The following is a 22,810-nucleotide window of genomic DNA, read 5'->3' on the forward strand; positions in this document are numbered from 1 at the left end:
TTCCCCTCCCTTCCCCTCCCTTCCCCTCCCTTCCCCTCCCTTCCCCTTCCTTTCTTTCCTTTCCCTCCCTTTCCTTCATTTCCCTCCCTTCCTCCCTTTCTTCTTACTGAAGTATACTTGATTCACAATGTTACATTGATTTTATGTATACACCATAGTGTCTCAACAAGTGTATACATTATGCTATGTTCACCATAGGTATAGCTCCTGTCACCATACAATGCTATTACAATAACATTGACTATGTTTCCTATGCTGTAACTGTTAATTTAATGATGCATTGGTTCCATAGCTAGAAGCCTCTATCTCCTACTCACCCTCACCCATTTTGCCAATTCTCCAAACCACACCCCCTCTCTGGTAACTGTCAGTTTGTTCTCCACATTTAAAAGTATATGTTTGTTTGTTTTGTTTTGTTTTTTTGATTCCACATACAAGTGAAATATGTTATTGCTTTGTCTTTATCTGACTTATTTCACTTAGCATTATTACATCTATCTCCATCCATGTTGTTGCAAATGACAATATCTCATCCTTTTTTATAGTTGATTGGTATCCCATTGTGTATATATACCACATCATCTTTATGGCTCATCAATCAATGGATTGCTTCCATATCTCAGCTATTGTAAATAATCCCGAATTAAACATAGAATGAATATATTGTTGTGTTTTTTTTTTCCAACGTTTATTTATTTTTGGGGGACAGAGAGAAACAGAGCATGAACGGAGGAGGGGCAGAGAGAGAGGGAGACACAGAATCGGAAACAGGCTCCAGGCTCTGAGCCATCAGCCCAGGGCTGAACTCACGGACCGCGAGATCGTGACCTGGCTGAAGTCGGACGCTTAACCGACTGCGCCACCCAGGCGCCCCAGAATATATTGTTTTAAATTGAGTGTTTTTACATTCTTAGGGTAAATCCCCAGTAGTGGAATTTCTGGATCATATGATATTTCTATTTTTAATTTTTTGAAGAACCTCATATTATATTCTACAGTGGCTGCACTAATTTACATTCCTACCAATAGTGTACAAGGGTTCCTTTTTCTCCACATCCTTGCCAACATTTATTTCTTGTCTTTTTAATTCTAGATATTTTGACAGGTGTATGGTCATACACTGTGGTTTTATTTGAATTTCCATGATGGTGAGTGATGTTGAGCATCTTGTCATGTGTCTGTTGGCTCTCTATATGTCTTCTTTGGAAAAATGTGTATTCTGGTCCTCTGTTCAATTTTAATTGCATTGTTATTAATTTGGTGTGGAGTTGTATGATTTCTTTATATGTTTTGGATGTTAATACCTTATCCACTATATCATTTGCAAATATACTCGCCCAATCAGTAGGTTGATTTGTTGTTTCACTGATGACTTTTTTCACTGTGCAAAAACTTTTTATTTTAATATAGTCCCAATAGTTTATTTTTGCTTTTGTTTCCCTAGCCTGACCAGACATATCTAGAAAAAATATTTCTATGGCCAGTGTCAAAGAAATTACTCTCTGTTTTCTTTCTGAATTTTATGATTTCACATCTCGCATTTATGTCTTTAATCAATGAGTTTATTTTTGTGGGTGGTATAAGAAAGTGGTCCAGTTTCATTCTTTTATATGTAGCCGACCAGTTATCCCAGCACCATTTATTGAAGACATTGTCATTTCCCTATTATATATTCTTGCCTAATTTGTCATAGATTAGTTGAACACATAGATTAGTTGACCACATAACAGTATTTTCCCAATCTGTGAGCTTAGACTATCTTTTTATTTGTTTCTATCATCTTCAATTTCTTTCATCAATGTTTTATAGTTTTCAGAGTATAGATCTTTTCACCTCCTTGGTTAAGTTTATTCCTAAATACTTTATTCTTCTTGGCACTTTTGTAAATGCAATTGTTAATTTAGGTTTTCTTTCTGTCACTTTGTTGTAGGCGTATAGAAATCTAACTGATTTCTGTATATTAATTTTGTATGTTACAACCATACTTAATCTACTTAGAACTTCTAAAGGTTTTTTTTGGGGGGGAGCCTTTGGTGTGTTCTATGTATAGTATCATGTCTTCTGCCAATAGTTACAGTTAAATTTATTCTTTATTGATAAGAATGCATTTTATTTCTTATCTCTCCTATATCTAGGACTTCCAGTACTGTGTTGAATAAAAGTGGTAAGAGTGGACATTCTTGTCTTGTTCTTGATCTTAGAAGAAAACCTCTCAATTTTCACCATTGGGTATGATGTTAGTTATATAGGTTTTCCATATATGACCTTTATTATGTTGAGGAATGTCCTTTTCAACCTACTTTGTTTAGAGTTTATCATGAACTGATGTTTAATTTTGTCAAATGCTTTTTCTGCATCTATTGAGATGATCATATGATTTTTATCCTTCATTTTGTTAATGTCATATATCATGTTAATTTATTTCCTAATATTGAACCATCCTTGCATCCCTGGACTAAATCCCTCTTGATTGTGTGAATGATCCTTTTAATGCAGTGTTGAATGCAGTTTGCTAATATTCTGTTGAGAATTTCTGTGTCTATGTTCATCAGGTTTATTGGCCTATAGTTTTCTTTTTTTGTAGTGGTGTTGTCTGATTTTGGTATCAGGGTAATGCTGACCTTGTAAAATCAGTTTGGAAGCTTTCCTCTCCTTTTATTTTTTTGGAATAGTTTGAGGAGAGTAGTCATTAGCTCTTCTTTAAGTGTTTGGTAAAATTTACCCATGAAGAATTCATCTGTTCCTTGATTTTTGTTTTTTGGGAGTTTTGAAAAATTTTATTACTAATTCAGTTTCATTACTAGTAATTTGTCTCTTGAGTTTTTTTTATTTGTTCCTGATCAGGTATAGAAGATTGTATGTTTCTAGAAATTTATCCATTTCTTCTAGGTTGTCCAATTTGTTGGCATATAATTTTTCATAGTAGTTTCTTATAATTCTTTGTATTTCTTTGGTGTTGTTTGTTACTTTGTTTTGTTCCTCATTTCATTTATTTGGGTCCTCTTTTTTTGATGACTCTGGATAAAAGTTTATCAACTTTATCTGTTCAAAGAATGAGCTGTTGATTTCATCATATTGTTTCTTAAAAACAAAACAAAACAAAAAAAAAACACCTCTCATTTATTTCTGCTCTGATCTTTGTTTTCTTTATTCCAGTAACCATAAGCTTTATTTGTCTTTTTTTCTAGTTCCTTTAGATATAAGGTCAAATTGTATTTGAGGCTTTCTTGTTTCTTGAGGTAGCTAGCCCTAGATAGCTATAAATTTCCCTCCTAGAAATGTTTTTGCTGCATCCCAAAGCTTTTACACACTTCTGTTTTATTTTCATTTCCTACATGTGCTTTTTATTTCCTCTTTGATTTCTTCATTGGCCTATTGGTTGCTTAGTAGCCTGTTGTTTAGTCTTCATGTATTTGTGGAGTTTTTTTCTAGTTTTTTTTTAATAATTGTTTTATAGTTTCATATGGTTGTAGTCAGAAAAGATGCATAGTATAATTCAGTCTTCTTAAATTTATTGAGGCTGGTTTTGTGACTTAACATATGATCTATCTTGGAGAATGTTCCATGTGCACTTGTAAAGAACGTGTATTCTATTGTTTTGTTTTGTTTTTTGGCTAGAATGTTTATATGTATGTATAATCTGTTAAGTCCATCTAATCTAACGTATCATTCAAAGACACTGTTTCCTTAATGATTTTCTGTCTGGATGATCTATCCATTGATATAAATGGGGTGTTAATGTCCTCTACTATTATTGTATTATTGTCAATCATTCCCTTTTTGTCTGTTAATATTTGCTTAATGTATTTAGGTGTTCGAATTTTGGCTGCATATATGTTTACAGTAGTGATACTTTCTTGTTGATTTGATCCTTTTATCATTATGTAATGCCTTTCTTTGTCTTTTATTAAGGTCTATTTTGTCATATATATGTATTTCTACCCTGGGTTTTTGTTTTCAAGTTTATTTGCATGGAATATCTTTTCCATCCTTTCACTTTTGGTATGTATGTGTATTTAGGTTTGACATGAACCTTTTATAGGCAGCATATGGATGGGTCTTGTTTTTTATCTATCCTACCACTGTATTACTTTTGATTGGAACATTTAGGACATTTGCATGTAGAGCAATTATTGATAGGTATAGACTTATTGTCAGTTTGTTAGTTGTTTTCTGGTTGTTTTTTTAAAAATTTCTTCTCCACCCGGACACCTTGGGTGGATCAGTTAGTTAAGCAGCTGACTCTTGAACTCAGCTCAGGTCATGATCTCATAGTTTATGAGATCAAGCCCTGAATCAGATTCTGTGCTGACAGTATGGAGCCTTGTTGGGCTTTTCTCTACCTCCCTCTCTCTCTGCCCCTCTCCTGCTTATTCTTTCTCTAAAAATAAACAAACATTAAAGAAATAAAAATAAATAAAAATTTCTTCTCTGTTACTTTCTTCTCTTGCTCTCTTTCCTTTTTATTGATGATTCTCTCTATTTGGCTTTCTTGCTCTTTATTTTTAATGTATCTATTATAGGTTTCATGTTCGTGGTTACCATGAGGTGCATATATAACATCCTAAATATATAACAGTCTATATTAAGTGGATGATCACTTACATTTAAACACATTCTAAAAGAAGTTTCTTTTCACTTCCTCTCCATATTTTAGGTATATGTTTTCATATTCTACATCTTTTTATTTATAATATTCTTATTTCTATTTATGGCCTTTTCTGTTTTACCATAAGAAGTCCCTTTAACATTTATTATAAGACCAACTTAGGGATGATGAACTCCTTTAGCTCTTGTTTGTCTGGAAAACCTTTTCTCTCTCTCCTTCAATTCTGAGTGATAAAATTTCTGGAAAGAATATTCTTGGTTGGTTTTTTTTGTTTGTTTGTTTTTCCTTTTCAGCACTTTGAATATATCATGCCACTCCCTTCTGCCCTGCAAAATTTCTGCTAAACAATCTGATAGTCTTAGGGAGTTTCCCTTATATGTAACTTTTTGATTGTCTCTTGCTGCTTTAAAAATTATTTCTTTATCTTTAACCTTTGACAGTTTATGATTATTTGCAGTGATATGGACCTCACTGGCTCCAGCTTGTTGGGAACTTTGTTTCCTGAATATGAGTGTCTATTTCCTTTCCCACATTATGAGGGTTTCAACTTTTATTTCTTCATATAATTTTTTCTGCCTTTCTTTCTCTCTCTCTCTTCTTATTTTGAGGTCCCTATAGTGCAAATTTTTGTTCACTTGATCTTGTCCAAGATCCTCATTTTAAACTATCCTCATTTTTAATCCTTTTTCTCTTTGCTCTTGAGCTTGGTTGCTTTCCATTACCTGACGTTTTAGATTGTTGATCCGTTCTTCTGAATACACTTGATTCTCCAGTGTATTTTTCATTCCATTTACTGTATTCTTCTGACTAGTTATTTTTTTTTGTTTTCTATCTCTTTGTTGAAGTTCTCACTGAGTTTTTTCACTCTTCTGTCCAGTCTGGTGAGCATCTTTATGATCATTACTTTATTTCTTAAATTTTTTACTGTTTATTTATTTTTGAAGGAGAGAGAGACAGAGTATGGACAGGGGAGGGGCAGAGAGAGAGGGAGACACAGAATCCGAAGCAGACTCCAGGCTCTGAGCTGTCAGCACAGAGCCCAATGCAAGGCTCAAACTCACGAGCCATTGGATCATGACCTGAGCTGAAGTCGGGTGCTTAACCAGCTGAGGCGCCCCTATGGTCAATACTTTAAACTCTTTATCAAGCATATTGCTTATCTCCATTTCCTCTAGTTCTTTTCCTGAGGTTTTGTCTTGTTCTTTCATTTGCAGCGTATTCCTCCATCTCCTCATTTTGCTTGACTTTCTGTATTTGTTTCTATGAATTAGGTGGAATAGCTGCTACTCTTAAATTTGAAGGGTCTGTCTTCTGTATGTTTATCCCCTGTGTAGGCTGTGTGCCAGATGACTTTGACTTACTGCAACTGGAACTGGAATGGGCTGTAGGTCCCAGAGAACTCTATGCTGGTTTAGCCCTGGTGGTCTTACTAAAGGCGAAGTCCTTGTGATCTACAGCAGTTCTGGAGCTCTCCATGCAAAGGGTGCCTTAGCAGGGGTAGCTGGAGCCAAGGTGGGGCATGTGCCTGGGGATTCCAGGGCACTCAATATAGGGGATACCCTGGAAAGATAGCTAAAGCTTAAGTGGGTACTGGATGGGGCACTCCCAGGGACATATGCTCAGAGTGTGCCCTGGAAGAATAGCTAAAAGCTGATAGGGGTACAAGCCACGGTATTTCAGCATAAGAGGCATCCTGGTGAGGTAGCTGGAGCCAAGGTGGGGTGCAATCCAGGGGTTCCAGGTTACTCCACACACGAGGTGCCCTGGGAGGGTGGCTGGAACCAAAGCAGACACATGCCAAGGATCCTCAGGGCACCCTGTACAGTGTATAACCTGGAAGGACAAGTGGATATGAGTGAGGAGGTCCCAGAGCACTGTGAGCTAGGGGTGCCCTAGCAAGCTGTCTAGAACCAAAGTGGGACAGACCTATGAATTCTGGGGTGGTTTGTGCCTGTGTCACCTTGGCAAAATGGCTGGAACTATAGTAACCACTGATCACAGATATGCTAGTTTGTGCTGTACTGGGGCCACCTTGGTGGGACCAGTGAGGCTGTTGTTGGCTTTGGGTCCCGAGCTTACAGAGTTAGTAGGATGGGTAGCTCACCCAAGGCCTGCTCCCATCCATGCTATCAAGGTGGAGAGGAAATGTCAACCATGGTTCTCACCAGGCCCTACAAACCAGAAAGAATTGCATCCACTCTTCTGATGCATTGCAGGGTTCTAGGGCTAGTTCCCTTGTATTCTACTTGTTCTTTCAAACTGCAGTTTTTGTCTGTACCCCAGGGCATCTGGGGCTAGGGTAGACTAGGTGCCTGGGGCTCACTGAGGTCGTAGGCCAGCTATAACACCCAGACCCTATTGTCCATGCTATCAAAGTGGGCAGGGGGATGTGAACCATGGTACTCAGTAGACCCCTCAAACTGGAGAGAGTTCTAGCAGTGCTCCTGCCACTTGGCAGAGTGCCAGGGATGGATTTTTTATATTGTAGTTGCGCTTTAAACTGTAGCTTTTTTTTCCCCCTGTGCTCTGGGGTAGACAAATCTGCTCATAACCCTTCAGTACTATCCCTCTCCACTGTGGTTTACAGTTTTAGGGGTGGGGGGTTCCTTTGTTTCCATACCTCTGTCTCTGTTGCATTCTCCGTGTTCTGTCTTTTGTTATGCAGAAGCTGTTCAGTCAGTCCTCAGTACTTCTTCAAGGAAGGAATTGATCTTTAAATAGGTACTGATTTGGTGTGTCTGTGGAGGACCATCTTGGATCCTGGTGGTGTAATATTTACCTGTATTTTTGTGATCTGACTTGGCTCTGGAGATGAGCAAACTGCTGATTGAGATCACTACTTGGGCACTGCAGGTGTAAACTTGCTCTGTCAAGATCCATGTGCTCATTGGTACACAGCATTGCCCCCCTTTTCTATCACAGATTCCCAGTGGTTGAGTCCCACAGATTTTCCTGCAATTTTGCGGTATGAGAGCAGAGTAAGGAATCCCAGAAAATGATCCACAGTGCTGGGGGAAAGACTGATTGTTTCCTGTGTTCTCTTTTTTCACACTGAAAAAAAAACCAACTGAGGGCTTAGGGGGATCCTCTCTTCATGTCGCTGTGCTGTCTGGGGGGAGAGACAATGTCATCAATGTGTAGCTATTTCACCTAGCTTTCTAATGCAGTCTGTCTTGGTATCTGGGTCTTGGGTAATGGATGCTTACCACAGGTGATGCTGTGTCCTAGGATTCTCTTAGTGGTTTCCTGTTCTTGAATAGTTGTTAATCTTTTTAATAGTAGGAAAGAAGTCAGGAAGAATGTATATTACCATCATGGTGATGTTACTCCTCTTCTCAATCCTGTGTTTTCTGTGTTGCCTTTTGACAGTCTTACTTTGGTATTTTGTTTATTTACTATTCACTAAGTATTTATTGAAGAACTGTAGGCAACGTGTTAGGACATTATACAGTGGTGAACGTAGGGTTCACATTGCTGAAATATAAAATTTTGGAGAATGACTGTGTGATAAGCAGTACACCTGAGGGGAACTAAATCTCATAAAGAATAATGCTAAAATGGCATGGCATACCAGTCTCTTTACCATAATCTGATTCTGGTAACCATGCAGTTTTTCAATCTGTCCACGTGAAACTCACCATTGCACAAATAAAAACATCAAGGATATCCATTCTAGCTAAAAAGAAAGACAATAAAGCATAGGTAGAATAAATCATATATTTTGTACATTAAAAATACATAGCAAGATACTAGAAATTAGGAATGTGAGCAGAAGAAATGGGATGAGTTTTAAATAGAGTGATCTAATTTGCTTAATGCTTTACATTATGTCGTCAGATTCTTATCACTTTTATCATTTAAATGATGTGTATTCACCTTTGTTTTTCAGTTATGTACTTAACAATATAAAGGATAAAGCATTTTGCTGAATTGGGAGAGAGATTTCAACATTTTCTAAAGGCAATTCACACCTAAAATGTAAGTACTGAATGTTTTTTAAGTATAGGAGTGAAGTCATTACAAAGTCATTGGTCCTTGAAGCACTTACCAAAAGTTTGACTCAAATGCATTACCATAAAACAGCTACTCTTTACCACCAATCCACTAGTATTCAGGAGTAAAGCACATCTTCCTTAAACTTTACCTACTTGTATGCAGTCCCTAGATGACCCAGCTTAAGCCCGGTGCCTCGCACATGATACAGGACAATGATTGAGTGGTTTCCCATACATTAACATATTTTTTCTTAACAGGTATTGGTAAGTTTTAGGTTGATGGTATCATGAGATATTTAAAACATAGGTTTCCTATAGGCTTATTTAAGTAATCTTGAAATAAATAAATAATTCGAATTTCCTCTCTCTGTCCCTTCCATTTTTTTCCTTGCCTTCCTTCTCTCTCTTTTCCCCCATCTTTTCCATCCTTTTCTTTTTTTTTTTTTTTTCTCCAAGTCAAAAAGTTGGTTCTTGCCCATGTGATCCATTCAGAAGTCTCACTGGTATAAAATATTATCTTTTAAGTTTCTCAAGGAGACCATAGGGGAAGGGAGGGAGAAAAAAGAGATACAAACAGAGAGGGAGGGAGGCAAACCACAAGAGACTCTTAAATACAGAGAGCAAACTGAAGGTGGATGGGGGGGGAAGTGTGGGGAGAGGGAAAATGGGTGATGGGCATTGAGGAGTGTACTTGTTGGGATGAGCACTGGGTGTTGTATGTAAGCCAATTTGACAATAAATTATGTTAAAAATACTGTCTTCTAATTTGTAATCAAATCCAAAAGAATAAGAAATTTAAGAATCCCAGTCATCAAATCTATTTGTCCAGCAGTATCCCTTTAAAATATCTTAATAAAAAATATCCCTTTTTCTTGAGCTGTTCTGTCCAAATCCAGATACTTTTTTATAGCCTCGCTATTCTTTTGAAATTAAGACTCTAATAACACGATGTCTACACATCCTGTAACAGCAGGCAAATGGACACTGTAGTCCTCCTTGCTAGCAGATAGTACTATGGCATTGACCCCTTTCTATTGTCTGTTGAATGACAGCTTTATGTTCTTCCATGGCTATTTGGGATAATCATGTGGAAAATCATTACAAATGATGCATGTTTAATCAAGGAACTATCAAAATTCCTGTGTCTTTTAGATTAGTTTGGAGGAAATTTAAACCCATTCTGAAAACCAACCAGCAGTCAATAAAATAGCATATAAGTCTCGTGTGTAAATATGTTTTCAACAACTATCATGAATACAAAGCTGTTTAATTTGAATTTCAACACAATCATTGTTTATAAATATATATTTTAAGAATACATTAATTTATATTAAAATTAATCATACATTAATAAGGAATAGTTTCTTTTAATATCAAAAAGAATATTCCATTTAATTTTGATTTTTCGGTGAAGTAAAAGAAATACAGCACAATTTTACAAATATGATCTTTAGGACATTAAATAGAATGGATTTCTATGAATACAATAATATAGACTTTCCTACTTTCTTACGATAATATAGAACTTTCCATGGCAAAGTTCTCAAGTACAATCAAGTCTTTTCAAATTTTTCTATAATAAAAATGAGTACCGTATCATTTAAAGTCATTGACCTTTGCTGTTCTTTCAATTTTTAATTTTGTAAAAGTCCAATGAAAGCTTTTCTTCTCCTATGACGTAGTTTTTTTCCCTCAGCAGGCGAAACTTTGAGAAATCTAAGCATATGATTAGACACTGTAAATTTTCTCACAATAGGTACAGATGATTAAATTATCTTTCATGAGTATGAGATCCTGCATGCAAAATAAATAAAGTTAAATATGTACACAATTGCCTATAATCTGGAAATGAAGTACATGTTCATGAACTTATTTGCTCTCCCACATGAAGATTTTTCTGTGGGGTAACTTTGACTTCTATTAGAAACAGTTCGTTGAATGCTGGTACTCATACTCACCCGTTTTTAAAGCAACGTAGAAAAAAATCTTCTGTTCTTCTTTTAAAAAATGTTGGGGTTTTAAAATACGTTTGCTCTTCCCATAACTTCTAAAGACTTGATTTTATGAGCAATTAAGAGAAATTTTACTCACTGATAGAAATTATTTTAGCCTAGAAAGCATGATGTGTTTTTCATAATTCTCTGTCATTCATGCCCCTGAAATAAGAAAGATTTCCAGCCAACTAGTACTGGGTTTCTTTTAACACTAGTATATTTACTTTTTGGCTGTTCTAAGTTTCTCTAGTGATAATATCATTGAAAATGTAATTGTTGCACTCAAATATTTATTTTATTTCCTTGAACTATTAAGTTTTCATGAGATGCTCATAGAATCTTTTGTTTCATGGACCATAAATAAAACCCCAAAGCACCACTTCAGCACATTTCTAATTGTAATGCACCGTGTAATGTTATAGGCCATTATACAGATGTTTTCTGTTATTGTTAGGTGGCAGACAATGACATTGAAATGTGTGCTTGCCTTAGAGAGATAGTGTGAACTCAATCACGAGTCTTAATGTAATAGTTTTTTTTTAACTCCAGAAACCCAAATTTATTTAGCTGTGTTTGCCCTTCAAGTATGCGGTTACATTTGGATTCTTAGGAATAACAACCCAAGCCCTGATTTCCCTGAATTAAATACAAATGAATAGGTAAGAATGGTTCTCTGATTTATACTTCACTGTGTGTCTTTTCATAAGAGATTTGATAAGGATATCAAGCATACTGTTGATGTGGAAAGTTCTTCAGTTACATTACTTGGGATTAAAATAAAATAGTGCTACCCTCCCTTTCTCTGTAACAAAACTGGAATCTGAGGTAGGTTTTTTTTTTTAATTTCAGTATATGGTTCTAGTTATTTTTGTGTAGAATAAATACCCTGAGTACAGATGGAGGTACCCCACTCAAAATGAATAATGTACAATTTTGTTTCAGAACTAAACTTTTCTTGGAAAGGAAAAACCCAAGTGTTGGTTGTTAGTAATCCATTTTTGGTGGTTAAAGAATCAAACCAGGCTCACTTTAAGGTCATGATATACTGGCTACTAACTTTCAGTTGAAAGTAAAAGGTTTCAAAGGAAAAAATATAGAGAACACTAAGAGGTCTAAATACAGTCCATGCCAAGTTTTTTGTTTTTGATTTTGTTGTATCTCTAACAATGATAAATTGATAATATTGTTATGAAGTTGCTAAGTACCAGGTATTATGCCAAGGAGTTTCTGGCTATTACTTCACTGAATTCTCAAAACAACACAATGAGGTAGCAACTGACACTCATTAAAACTCAAGTAAGTGCTTTATTGTAATTATTGTATTTAATCCTCAAAACAATGCATAATAGTAGTATTACTTTTATTCTACTAGTGAGAAAACAGAATGATTATGTAATTTATCAAAGGTCTTTGTAGTAGTTAAAAAAATTTTGTTTTACATTTATTTATTTTGGAGAGACAGAGAAGACAGAACACAAGTCGGGGAGGGGCAGAGGGAGAAGGAGACACAGAATCCAAAGCAAGCTGAGCTGTCAGCACAGAGCCCAATGCGGGACTCAAACCCACAAACCATGAGATCATGACCTAAGCCAAAGTCGGATGCTTAACTGACTGAGCCACCCAAACGCCCCTATTGTGGTTTTCTATTGCCAAATAACAAACTACTACAGACTTACTAGCTTATATCAAACACCTGTTTATTAGCTCATAATTCCATAGGTCAGAGGTCTGAGCACCATGTGGCTGGGTTCTCTGCTTAGGGTGTCAAACAAGGCTGAAATTAAGGGGTCATGCCCACTATGGATGTTTTTTCCTTCTTAAAGTCAATTGTGTCATGCAACATAACCTAATCGCAGGAGTGATATCACATCATATTCTTAGTTTTGGGGATTATCCAAACTGTGCACAGTGGAGCAGTAACCTCGAGAGACATTTTAGAATTCTGCCTACAACAGTCCCCTGGTTAATGGGGAGCAGACATTTCAAACTAAAATCTCATATAATATGCAGCATCCTAGCTTAGCCATTTCTCAATTCTAGATGAAGACTAGGAACCTATAGTTTCTCTGGAGTTGCTTCAAAGAGTGAGTGAGAAAGAGATTTATTTTACTTTTTTCATTGAGATAAAACTGAAATACAGCCTATTCATTTCAGGTATACAACATAATGATTTCATAAATGTATATATTGTGAAATAATCAGCAAAATATGTCTAGTTAACATCTTTCATCACATATAGTTACAGATTTTCTTGTGATAATCTACTCTCTTAGAAACTTCCAAATATATGATTATTATTGACTGTAGTTACCATTCTATATATTACATCTTCATGATGTATTTATTTATAACTGTGAGTTTCTACCTTTTGACCATTATAACTCATTTCACCCACCTACACCCTCCACTTCTGGAAACCACAAATAGATTCCCTGTATTTATGGGTTTGTCTCTTCTTTCTTTCTTTCTTTCTTTCTTTCTTTCTTTCTTTCTTTCTTTGTTTCTTTCTGGATTTTACATATAAATGAAATCATATAGTACTTGTCCTTTTCTGTCTGACTTATTTCACTTTGCATAATGTCCTCAAGGTCCATCCATGTTGCAAATGTCAAGATTTCCCTTTTATTTATGACTGAATAATATTCCTGTATACATTTTCTTTATCCATTCATCCATCAATGGACACCTTGACTATATAAATAATGATGAAAGGGACATGGGGGGTGAAAATGTCTTTTCAAGTAATGTTTTTATTTCCTTCAGATAAATACTCCAAAGTGGAATTGCTGGAGCATAGGATAGTTGTATTTTAAAATTTTTGAGGAACCTCCGTATTTGTTTTCGCAGTGGCTGCAACATTTTACGGTGGCTTCACATTTTCCCTTTGACAATGCACAAGAGTTTCCCTTTCTCCACATCCTTGCCAACATTTATTACTTGTCTTTTTGATAATAACCATTTGAACAGATGTGAGATGATTTGCATTTCCCTGATGATTAGTGACGTCAAGCACTTTTTCATGAATATGTTGGCCATCTGTATGTCTTCTTTAGAATATTGTCTATTCAGATTCTCTGCCTACTTCTTAAATGGATTGTTTTTGCTATCGAGGAGCAAATATTTTTGCCATATAGGAGCAAATATTTTCTTCTATTCTGTAGATTGCCTTTCTATTTTGTTGACGATTTCCCTTGCTTTGCAGAAGATTTTAAGTTTGATGTACTCATTTATTTATTTTACTTTTGTTGTCAAATCCAAAAATCAATGTCAAGGAGCTAACCACTAGATTTTCTTCTAGGAATTTTATGGTTTCAAGTCATGTTCAAGTCTTTAATCCATTTTGAGTTGATTGTGTGTCTGGTGTAAGATAGTGACCCAGTTTCTCCTTTGCATGTGGCTGTCTAGTTTTCCTAGTACCACTAATTGGAGAGACCCTTCGTTCCCCATTGTATATTCTTGGCTCTTTTGCTTTAAATTAATTGGTCACATATATGTGAGTCATTTCTGGGCTCTATTCTATTCACCTATTTTTCTGTTGTTTTTTTTTTTAATTTTTTTTTCAACATTTATTTATTTTTGGGACAGAGAGAGACAGAGCATGAACGGGGGAGGGGCAGAGAGAGAGGGAGACACAGAATCGGAAACAGGCTCCAGGCTCCGAGCCATCAGCCCAGAGCCTGGCGCGGGGCTCGAACTCACGGACCGCGAGATCGTGACCTGGCTGAAGTCAGACGCTTAACCGACTGCGCCACCCAGGCGCCCCCTATTTTTCTGTTTTTATATTAATACTATACTGTTTTAATTTCTATAGCCTCATAATATAGTTTGAAATCAGGAAGCAGGCTGCCTTCTTGTTCTTCTTTCTCAAGATTGCTTTGGTTATTCTGGGACTTTTGTGGTTCCACACTAATTTGAAGGTTCTGTTTATGTGAAAAATGCCGTTGGAATTTTGATTGGGATTATATTGAATCTGAAGATTGTTTTGTGTAGTATGGATATTTGAACAATATTCATTATTCCAACCCATGAAAATAAAATATCTTTCCATTTATTTGTGTCATCTTCAATTGCTTCCAATTGAATGTCTTAGAGTTTTCAGTGCACAGGCTTTTTACCTCCTTGGTTAACTTTATTCCTAGGTATTTTACTGTTTTTGGTCCTGTTACAAATGAGATTTTTAAAATTATTTTCTTCTGAGAGTTCATTATTACTGCATATAAATGCAACTGATTTTTATTAATGTTTTTCATCCTAAAGCTTTATTGAATTTATTGTCTAGTTCTTTAAAAAAAAAATTTTTTTACATTTATTTATTTTTGAGAGACAGAGAGAGACAGTGTGAGCAGGGTAGGGGCAGAGAGAGAGGGAGACATGGAATCAGAAGCAGGCTCCAGGCTCCAAGCTGTCAGCACAGAGCCCAACGTGGGGCTCGAACCCACAAACCGTGAGATCATGACCTCAGTCGAAGTCAGACACCCAACTGACTAGGCCACCCAGGCGCCCCTTATTGTCTAGTTCTATCAGCATTTTGGTAGAGTAAGGGTTTCTGTATATGTTATCTGTAAATAGGGAGAGTTTTACATCTTTCTTTCTGATTTGGAGGTCTTTTATTTGTTTTGTTTTGTTTTGTTGTTTGTTGTTATATCGCTCTGGCTATAACTTCCAGTACTGTGCTGAAAATAAGTGGTGAGAGTGGGCATCCTGTCTTGTTCCTGATCTTGGAGAAAAAGTTTTCAGCTTTTCACCATTCATCGTGTATGATATCTGGGGTTTGTCATATATAGACCTTATTATGTTGAAGTATGTTTTCTTTATAGCCACTTTGTTGAGAGTTTTTCTCATAAATCAATGTTGAATTTTGTCAAATGTTTTTTCTACGAAGATGAGAGTATAATTTTTATCTTTCATTTCAAAAATGTGGTGTATCACACGGATATGCAGATGTGGAACCATCCTTACATCCCAGGAATAAATCCCATTTAATAACATATGAACCTTTGAATGTATTGTTGAATCTGCTTTACTAACATTTTGTTGAGGTTATTTGCTTCCATGCTCATCAAGGATATTCACCTATAATTTTCTTGTTATGTCCTTTTCTGCCTTTGGTATCAGGGTAACGCTGGCCTTGTAAAATGAATTTGGATATGTTCTCACTTCTATTTTCTGGAAGAGTTGAGAAGAATTAGTATTCATTCATTTTAAAATGTTTGGTGGAGTTCACCAGTGAAACAATCTGGTGATGGACTTTTCTTTATTTGGAAGGTTTTGATTACTGATTTAATCTCCTTACTACCAACAGATCTGCTTAGATTTCTATTTCATCCTGATTCAGTTTTGGAAGGTTGTATGTTCTTAGGAACTCATACATTTCTTCTAGGCTGTTCCTTTTTTTTTTTTTTTTTTTTTTTTGCATACAGTTGTTTACATAGTCTCTTATCCTTTTGTATTTCTGTGGTATAAAATTTTAATGTCTTCTCTCATTTCTAATTTAAAAAAAAAAAAGACTCTTTTTTTTTCTTGATGATTCTGGCTAAACATTTGTCTATTTTGTTGATGTTTTCAAAAAAACAGCACTTCCTTTCATTTATCTTTTCTATTGCCTTTTTAGTCCCTATTTCATTTATTTTTACTCTGATCTTTACCCTCCTTATTTCTACTAACTTTAGGTTCCATTTGTTCTTCTTTTTCTAGTTCTTTGAGGTGTAAAGTTTTGTTTATTTGAAATCTTTCTTTTTTCTTTACGTAGGAATTTATCGCTATGAGCTTCCCTTATGGAAGTGTTTTGCAGCATCCCATAAGTTTCAGTATCATATGTTTCTATTTTCATTTTTCTCAAAGTATTTAAAAAAAATTTTTTTAAGTTTATTTATTTTGAAAGAGACAGAGACAGTGTGAGTGGGGGGAGGGGCAGAAAAAGAGGGAGAGAGAGAGAATCCCATGCAGACTCCACACTCTCAGCTCAGAGCCTGATGGGGGGCTTGAACTCATGAAACTGAGAGATCATGACCAGAGCTGAAACCAAGAGTTGGACTCTTAACTGACTGAGCCACCCAGGAGTCCCTTTCTCAAGGTATTTTTAAATGTCTCCTATTTCCTTTCATCGGCATGTTGTTTAATCTCCACATAGTTGTGATTTTGCCAGTTTTCTTGAAATTTATTTTCAGTGTCATACCATTGTGATTTGAAAAGGTAGTTGATATGATTTCAGATCTTCTTAAATGTATTATCTTCTTTTGTGGCCTAACATGATCTATCCTGAGAATATTTCATGTGTGATTCAAAAGAATGTGTATTCTTTTGCTTCTTTGATGGAATATTCTGTTTATATCTGTTAAGTCTATGTGGTCAAATGCATAGTTTATGGTTCCTTATTGATTTTTTTTTTCTGTCTGTATGACACTTAGACAGTGATGAAAGTGGGGTATTAAATTTTCCTACTATTAAATTGTTATCTATTTTCCCCCTTAGATCTGTTAATATTTACCCTATATTTAAGTGCTTCTGAAAATTTTGCTTTATTTTTTTTATTTTATTTAAATTCCAGTGTAGAAAACATACAGTGTTATATTGTTTCCAGGCGTACAATATAGTGATTCAACAATTCCATTTATTACTCATTGCTTATCAAGATAAATGTACTCTTAATCCCCTTCACCTATTTCACCCATGCCCCCACCCATCTCTCTGGTAACCATCAGTTTGTTCTCTATAGTTAAGGGTCTGTTTCTCAGTTTATCTCTTTTTTTTTTCTCCTTTGTTCATTTGTTTCATTTTTTAAATTCCACATATGAGTGAAATCATAAGGTATTTGTCTTTCTCTGACTGGCTTATTTTCCTTAGCATTGTACTCTCTAGATCCATCCATGTTGTTGCCAATGGCAAATTTTCATTCTTTTTATGGCTGAATAATATTCCATTATATATACACACACACATATATATATATACATACATAGATATATTTATATAGATAGATAGATATATACATATATATACATGTGATATATACATATATAGATATACATATCTATAGATATATGTATAGATATCTATACATATCACCTATTGACAGACTCTTGGGCTGCTTCCATAATTTGGCTATTGTAAACAATGCTGCAGTAAACATAAGGGTGCATATATATCCTTTGAGATTAGTGCTTTCAGGGGTGCCTGGGTGGCTCAGTCAGTTAAGCTTCTGACTTCAGCTCAGGTTTTGATCTCATAGTTCATGGGTTCGAGTCCCCACATCCGGCTCTGTGCTGACAGCTCAGAGACTAGAACTTGCTTAGGATTCTGTGTTTCCCTCTCTCTCTGCCCCTCCCCTGCTCATGTTCTGTCTCTCTCTGTGTCTCAAAAATACGTAAACGTTAACAAATTTTCAAATTGGTGTTTTCACATTCTTTGGATTAATATCCAGTAATTCAATTACTGGATTATATGGTAGTTCTATTTTTAATTTTTTGATGAGCCTTTATACTACTGTCTTCCACAGTGGCTGTACCAGTTTTCATTCTCACCAACAGTACACAAAGGTGCCTGTGTCTCCACATTCTGGTCAACACTTGTTTCTTGCATTTTTTTTTTTTTATTTTAGCCATTCTGACATGTGTGCAGTGATACATCATTGTGTGTTTGTTTGTTTGTTTGTTTTTACCTTCATCAGCTCTGCCTTTAAGGTTACTTTTATATGTTGTTTTTAATCAGTAAGATTTCATTTGAAGAAGGACTCAGCAGTTAATTTTGAAAAAAATTTGGATATTAGTCTCTTATAGCACTAATTCTGTGTGAATTTTATTAATGAAACTGTATATATGTGCTCAAAAGTATAATTTTTGAGAAATAATTTACATACAGTTTAATATAAAGCTCTTACACGTAGTTTGGTGAGTTTTAGCAAAGGCATATACCCACATAACCCAAACATCGTTAAAGAACATTTTCATTGCTCCAAAAATTCCCTCTAATCCTTCTCCAGTCTTTTACTTACATATAGAAGTAGTCACTGTTCTAACTTCTATCATCATATTTTAGTTTTTCCTATTCTAGAACTTCATGGAAGTGGAATCATATAGTATACACATTTTTGTGTCTGTGTTCTGCCTGTTTTTGAGATTTAGCCATACTTTGCAAGGCAGTGTTCATTCCTTTTTATTTCTAAGTCATATTCCATTGTATATGACATGGTATGTTTATCCATTCTCCAACTGATGGATATTTAGATTATTTTTTTTACCAGTTTGGGGCTATTATGAATTAAGTCGCTATCCATATTTTGTGTACAAGTTTTTTGAGTCTTTCTTTCTCTTGGATAAACACCTATGAGTAGAATTTTAAGATCTTAAGAAATGTAAATGCTCAAATTTCTTTAAAAAACTACCAGTTTTCTAAAAGAATTAATGTCATTTTATACTCCCACCAGCAGTATGAAATTTGCATCTCTTCTGTGTCCTCCCCAAACTTGAAAAGTGCAATTGAAAAATACAGTGTATTGGTTTGTATTTCTCTTCCCCTGGTCTTCCACAATGTGGTAAGAAGGTATTTTCCAAACAATTATGGTCAAGGTGCAAAAGAGGGCATGCCAACCATTTTACTAAAGGCCGCCTCAGTCATCTTCTACAGAACAAATAAGTAAGTGCTGAAATAGATTTAGACTTATTCCAAAGCATAGGGTTTGTGTCTTTGAGAATTGTGTATTTAATTTATCTAACCTGCTTTATATCACAAATCGCTCCAGAGGTTAAACCTTTAGAAAATAATTGTACGTGAATGCTTCCTCAATATTTAACTCTTCTCCCACCCCAGTTAATTTTCCTATCATGAGTGCGATCTTCTGTTTCAGTCCTCCTCCCCCATCAGGATAACGTATTTGCCCAAAGGCAAATACAGGAATACAGGTCTCCATCCTTTCTTGGTTCACCATGAACTTTTGCATCAGTTTCAAGTGGTTGGAAATGAAACCCTCACATGACTATTACTGCTTCAGACAATAAATAGGAGTTCTTTTTTTTTTCAAAGATTATCTAAGTCACTCTATGTGAGACTGATGGGAAAAATAATGTTTTATCTCTTAACATGACTTTTACGGTATTATTTAGAAAATAATAATTCTGTTATGCTGCGATCTACCAGTCTTCTAGCCAAGCTTTCACCCAAATAAATGGAGTACCTCTCTCTGCTTGAGGTGAGAGGCACCACACTCATACCATTTTTTGCCGTGAGCCTCTTATTTCCCCTCGAATAGCAGGTACATGGGTTTCACTTTACCTGGCTTCACATCTCTCCTCTCCAACAACCATAGCCTTATAGGTCAACTTTTTTTCTTCAACCTTCTCTACTGGTTCCTTCCCATCAAGATTTAAACCTATTTAAGTCTGTCTGGAAAGACTTAACACTAAATGTTATTGATCCATATGGAATGCCTGCTATCTGTGTCTCTTTCTGCCTTTTGTAGCACAGTTTTTTGTTTTCTTTGCAGTCTTTAGTCATTCCACACACATTCATTAATTTATTACTCCCTGGTTATTGCTCCAAATTTATTTCCCACATTTGTCTCTTCCACTCATCCTTTAAGCATACACGATATTTTTTCAGTTCTCCAAGCCTGTACTATGTCTACTTATCTCTGATCTTCTTGTGTGTGATTCCCTTTTCTAGAACACTCTCTCCACTGTCCATCCCCATCCATTACATAATGGAAACTGTTTGTGCCAATACCATCATTGGTAAATCCAGTGTTCCTTTCTCAGTCTGTTCTGTAGCACTTGATGGTTTTGAAATACTCTTTTCCTCTGGGCCTGTGAGTCTGTGTCCTCTTAATTCTCATCCTACGTCTGGCCATAATTGTGTTGCTTTCACAGCCCCTTCTACTTACTTAACTAAGTAGAATTCTCTCTCAGCTTCGATTTCCATCTCCGTAGCACTTCCAACTCCTTTCCTATTCTGTACATCTCTCCAGAGTTTCAGATTCATATACCCAAATGCCTACTAGGCATTTACATGCTTCCAGTGACCTCAGCTCACCAGATCCAAAACCAAAGTCATCATTTGTCCATGGCTACAACTTCCCTTTTTTTCCCCCCATCTATGTGAATGTCACAATCATCCTCCCAGATACCTAAATTAGAATCCTGGGCATTATCCAGGACCCCGTCTTACTCTTCTCATAGCTAACCAGTGAATAAAACAGTCAATTCTTAATCCATTATATCTTATAATTCTGTTCATTTTTCTTCATCTCCATCATTATTTCTTTAATAATAAAAGTTCCTATCATCTCCTAACTACAGAATACTAGTATAAGTACCAACTGCTTTTCTCCCTCATTCAGCCCTTCCAATACGTAATGCTGCCTCAAAGCTTGCATAAGTACAACTTGCATCTATCATACCTCAGCATAAAAATTTTCTAAGATCCCTCCCTGTGCTAAGCACAAGTCCAAACTCCTTATGCTAACAAGGCTTGTATGGGCTAATCCCTGATTATCGTTCCAGGTTTACTTCTCACATTTGTCTCTGCCACTAATCCTGTAAGTATCAGCCATACAGCATCTACTATGCCTGCTTGCCTCGAGGCTTTCTCATATAATGTTCCCTCTTTTTAGAACACTCTCCCCACTGTTCATCCCCATTCATGGGGCTAATTCTCAGGTAGATTTCAGATCTCTTTCTGTATGCTAATTTTCTATGGAAATTTTCTGTAATCCCCTGAGTGATCTGGGGGTTTCATCCCATGTTTCTAAAATTTCCCTGTAAAGGAACACATTTTATCTGCCTCTCCTATAAATAATAAACAATTAGAATATAGTTGCTCATACCTTTCTTGTTTGTCATTGTGTCTCCAGTGCCAGGCACATTGCATAGCATATAAATATATGCTAAAATGTGAATGAATGAATATATGCGTGAAACATTCCTCAGAAAACCATTTTTAAGTGCCTTCTTTACTTTGTCTCTCTTTCTGGCCTCCTCACCTCCACACGGCCCAAGATGGCATGTTAGCCATTCACTTTCGGTTTTCCAAATGGATTACATACTCTGCTAACTGTGTGCCTTTGCATATCCCCATCCGTCACTCTAGAATGCCCACTCTAGAACATTTAGTAGAGGAACTGGCACATACTAAGAATCAATTACTGCTTACTGAATGAAAGAGGAAAAGAACAATCATAGTCACTCATATGCTGTCCCAGTGATCTAATGAGAGTAGATAAATGTGGCCATGAACCTAAAATGCCTGAAAGTCAATTCTCTGGGGGTAACTAAATAAAATAAAAATTATATATTGATGTCTTTCACATCCCGTGTTCATTAAGAGCAAATTTTGTTGTACCATTTTTTTCCATAATGTTATGGAAAACACAACCCCTGAATGGTAAAACACAAGTATCCCTGAGAAATCTTACCTGATTGAATAAACCAAATAGCCTGGGTAACTTCATTTCCTGAATAGAAATTCTGCCAACTATATTTTCTTTAGATGAAATGGAAGGCTGAAGATTTCCTTCATTCAACTACTCAACTGTTCCTCAGCATGAACTTGATGTTAGCCAACTAAATAAAATTTTGGCCAAATTTTTAAATATTTCAATATTTCCACTCTTTAAAATATTTTGACAACAATATTTGGATGTCCTAAAAACAGAAGCCAAATCTATACAACATATGCATGAAATAAGATTTTGACTCTTTTTTTATTTAAAAAAAAAATTTTAGTGTTTATTTATTATTGAGAGACAGAGCATGAGCAGGGGAGGGGCAGAGAGAGGAGGAGACACAGAATCCAAAGCAGGCTCCAGGCTCCAAGCTGTCAGCACAGAGCCTGACGCGGGGCTGGAACTCACAACCTGCAAGATCATGACCTGAGCCGAAGTCGGACGCTCAACCAATTGAGCCACCTAGGAGCCCCAAGATTTTTACACTTTTAATAAAACTAAGGAGGTTTACCAATTCAGGTAATAATTATTACATGAGATCTTAGAGGAATAGAAGAGAACCAAGGTTGTGAGAACGTTAGATTTTTTTCAAAAGTAAAACAGCATTTATTAGTTGTGCACCTGAAGCACTCAATGTGTCTTTGTTGTGATTAATTTTTAAGAGCTGTATCGAGTTTTAAAATTTTGACACAGTCCAGTTTTAAGCTGATAATGTTCCAAAATTGAAAAGAGAAAACTAACATATGAAATGCTAGTGATCGCTTTAATGTATAGGTTT

At 35.7% G+C, this 22,810-nt stretch overlaps 1 long non-coding RNA gene across 1 annotated transcript in view; it reads left to right on the forward strand.

The window, feature by feature from the left end:
- The window catches only part of LOC121033793 (uncharacterized), a 237,092-nt gene that overhangs the window by 151,938 nt on the left and 62,344 nt on the right, over positions 1-22,810 (forward strand). The window contains exon 2 of the long non-coding RNA XR_005792117.1: positions 8,499-8,587. This is a non-coding gene — a long non-coding RNA (uncharacterized LOC121033793). The remainder of the gene's footprint in view (positions 1-8,498; positions 8,588-22,810) is intronic.

The sequence above is a fragment of the Herpailurus yagouaroundi genome, unplaced genomic scaffold, assembly GCF_014898765.1.
Source record: "Herpailurus yagouaroundi ecotype Mexico unplaced genomic scaffold, PumYag 159, whole genome shotgun sequence".
NCBI classification, from domain to species: Eukaryota; Metazoa; Chordata; class Mammalia; order Carnivora; family Felidae; genus Herpailurus; species Herpailurus yagouaroundi.